The following is a 4,124-nucleotide window of genomic DNA, read 5'->3' on the forward strand; positions in this document are numbered from 1 at the left end:
TGCCATTGTAAAATTTAGATCTAGATGAAACTAACTACAAAAATTTTCATTATCAATAACTAATCAGGCTTTGATCAATTGCTTTGGCTGCACACTTCCTTCCACATAAAGGCAGGCTAACTCATGTCTGCTTTGCGCAGAGCAGGTTTTTAGTCAGTGCAGCTTTGTTAGTGCAGTTTTGATTGGCGGAAAGCTCATCAAGCAATGATTGATTGTGTCTCAATCCTGGGTGGTGTATGGTGGCTGGTGTTATTCCAGGTTCTTCCTAGCGGTGGGTGGATATCAGAGCCTGCCAGGATATACCAGGTACCCAACACTTAATAGCCTCTCAACTCTATTTTAGTTATCAAGATTCAAATGACTCTAAAATGTTTCATTAAGTTTTGTCAAGATGAGCTCTGAGGAACCAGACCAGATAAAAAGAAAAATTTTCCAGCGTACATAGATTTGATGGTAACAAGGCAAATATTCTGTTGACTCATTGCTATTGTTACTAAAAATCACAGATGTTCAAAATGGCCTTTAGAGATCATCCAGGACACCCCTTTTATTTTTACAAAGTAATAATGGACCCAGAAAACCAAACGCCATAGTGTCAAAAGGTGGTAAAACCAAGATTTCTTTTTGAAAATCACCCTAGAACTTCAGAAAAAATGAGCTTCACTCTTGCTTAGCAACTCAAAGTTAAAAAGAAGCATTTCTTCATATCCAGAACTGTTAAGCGTTGAATGGATAAAAGAAGAAATTATGGAATCATTTCAATTTCCCTAATAATTATTAATGATTAACTGGGATATGTGGTTATCTGCTGTTTCCCCTGTTCAGCTTCCCTTCACTATTCTCTTAGGAATGACTTTGATTTTTCTCGGGAAATTGGCTCTGTGTCTATTGGTGGGTATAATCTTCCCCCATCTTGACTAATTCAGGTTGAGCCAATTATAGCCTTACATTCCCTTGATCATACTGATTGGTTTAGGATTCAGCACAACATAGAGGTGATGAGACTCAAATCTGGAAATATCAAGGAGGCCTGCTTTTTCATTCAAATTTCTTCCTGCTGGGGAGAGGGTGTCTACCTGAGAGTGAAGTCAACACAGAGAAAGCAGAGGAGACAAAAGGGCATTATTTAAACCACTGCATCTAGCCCTGTCTAAAGCCAGACATTCTGCATTTTTGTAGTTGAATCCATATGATTATAGTTGATATACTGAGCACTATTCTAACTTTTCTTTGTATCTATGACCCTTACACAAAACCAAGCAAGGCAGATTGTGATGCAAGGATTTCTTGAGTCTGTGCCACCTACATGCAATCTGAAGCCCCAAATACATGCCTTTTTCTCATTTCAACTTGACCAGGTTTCGTTTCTTGGTTATTACAGGTAATAAATGGTGCATAGGAATCTGAACTCAGGCCATTTAACTCTTAGACTTGGAATTTTGACCATCCACATTTTTATTAGTTCTAAAAAACAGTTCTGACTAAAAAAAGATTAAAAATCATGACCAGTGATTTTTAATAGAGACTAAATAATTGCCCCAGAATGTTTCTGTGATTACAACTGCAATTTTATAATGTATTGTTTTGTATTTGCAAAGATGACAGCTTAGCATCTTTGGCTCTTGGGTCATCTAGACAGAGAGCTCTTTAATCTTGGTGAAGCAATATTTTCCCTGGTAGTTTAAATAAGCCTGATTTCTCAGAGCTAAGGGAATTGTCCCCCTACTGCCAGACCCTTATTTCCTTGTTTGCTGCTTCCATCTTTAATAGTGGAGTGATCCTTCTGATGGTGGCTCATTTGTAAAACAGTTACATTTATGAAGATTCTGAAATGGCCTTGGTGCTCACAAAGAGGAAATGGTTCTTTGGAGAATAATGGTTGATTACTTGTTCAGCAAGAGCAAAATTTTCCATTTCCACAAACAAGGATTTTTAGGCTATTTATAAAATTGCTTTTGCTGCCTCAATATCTGGGAACGACCCAGGGCAATTTCAAGCAAATTTAAGAAAAAGTACAAAGCTCCCAAAATGTTCACAGAAGGTGCTTTTTAAGACATGTCTGGTGGCAGAAAGTTCACTGAAGATAGTCAGTGGGAAGCAAAAAACAACTAGGATTCTGCAGAGGTAATCAAGGTACAAGTCTATCACCTTGTCTTACCTTCCTTTTCTGGTGAGTATTTCCACTGGGGCTTATTCTCCAGTCTGAAACAATGGTAAGTAGAGGGGTGAGATGGGATCCAGATTAAAGGAAAGGAAGGAAAGATGAGCCCTAATGCTGTCACCCCACCTCCATTCCTCGATTTCTCAGTTTAGATCACACCTTACTCTCTTGCTCTCCATCTGCGTCCCTCTTTCATTTTACAGAAACTATAATCTACCTTTTTAAAATCTTTTTCAACATTTTTAAATTGAAAACTTAAAATTAGGGCCTCCCCGGTGGCGCAGCGATTGAGCGCTGGGTTGCGAAGCTGCCCGCAGCCTCTGCAGCGCCGGTTCGATCCCCGGCTGCTCCCCGGCCACCAGAGGAGGGTCCCACATGGCGCGCAGACCTCTCCTGCCGCCCGCTGCTCCCCTCAGCAGTGTACTTCGGTCCTTCTGCCTGCTCTGCTCCCCGCTCTGGCTCTGGTGAATTCTCTCACCCTCCCGCGCTTCTGACTGTACCCAGTGCACGTATAAACAAAAATGAACAAACAAATAAATAAAATAAAATAATTAAAAAAAAAGAAAACTTAAAATTAAAAAAATGGAAGATATGGTATACAAAATAATATTTATTTGTTTTTAAAGATTTATTTTATTATTTATGCATACAAGAGCTGGGGTACAGGCCAGAAGTGCAAGGGGGTGAGAGGATTCACCAGAGACACAGTGGGGAGCAGAACAGGCAGATTGACTGAAATACATTGCTGAGGGGAACAGTGGGCAAGGCGGGAGAGGTCTGCTGTGCCATGTGGGTAGCTCCATGGCTTGGGGATTGAACCCATGCTGCAGTAGTTGCAGATAGCTTCATGGTGCTGGGACTATAACCAAGATGAAAATGCATACATTGTACAAAAATGAAAAATGATGTAAAATATATATGCAAAACAATAAGTAAATAAATAACTTGATAAAAAAAAGAAATAAAAATGAAAAAGAAAAAAAGAAAAGGCAGATTTATTGAATTTCCCTGCAAAGGATGGGGGTGGGGGAATAAGAGAGCGTCTGTGCAGGGAAGGAAGTTTGAAGCACTTTTATGTTCTGAACTTATGGCTTTTTAAGATTTAGGACACAGGATGCTGGCTGTTATCTACTAGAGCAGAGCATCAGGCTGAGTTTAGTCCCTTTATTCCTTTAGAATTGACATCAGCTTATAAGAGCCACCATGGGCTTTAAGATCTTTTTTCACCGACAGTCATCTGGTTCCCTTATCTGTCCAAGGTCTCTAGGCTTGCTTCCCATGGTAACTCTGCAGTTCCTCTTATCTCTTTAAAACTTCCATTCTTTGCCAGTCCAGGAAGAAATAGAGATTTTAACCTTATAAATCCCAACAGAAAGGACAATGGTTCAGGGAGTGGGGATAAATTTATTTACTTATACATACAAGAACTGGGGTACAGGCCAGATTGTGTGTGGGGGGTGAGAGGATCCACCAGAGACAGAGAGGGGAACAAAACAGGCAGATTGACTCCCTGGCCGGGGATTGAACTCATGCTGCAGAGGCTGAGGACAGCTTTGTAGATTACATCTTAAGCCCCTGCGCCACCAGGGAGGCCCCGGGGGATAGATTCTTTCTGAGTTAGAGGGAGAAAAGTGACTTAGGAAGGAGTCATATCATAGATTAAAGAAAGGGCAATACCTTGAACTTAATGTACTAGGGCCTCCATTATCGTCAGCTCAAAATAATCTGCGTAACTAGAGTAGGGCACCTTGAGAAGATGAACTCTGTGAATCTTGGGGTGGTCTGACCTGAGCACCTCCACAATATTAAAATACACTCAAATGAAGTTCTAACTATTATTATTTAGTTATTTGATTTTTTTTAATTAAACTGCAGGAGGAAGATTACATCAAAGATTGCTTAGGAGAAGAAATATTGAGAAATTCCTAAGAATAATGGTATAGTTATTTCTCAGATAACCAAA

This window comes from Talpa europaea (genome assembly GCF_964194135.1).
Source record: "Talpa europaea genome assembly, chromosome: 3".
In the NCBI taxonomy this organism is placed as follows: Eukaryota; Metazoa; Chordata; class Mammalia; order Eulipotyphla; family Talpidae; genus Talpa; species Talpa europaea.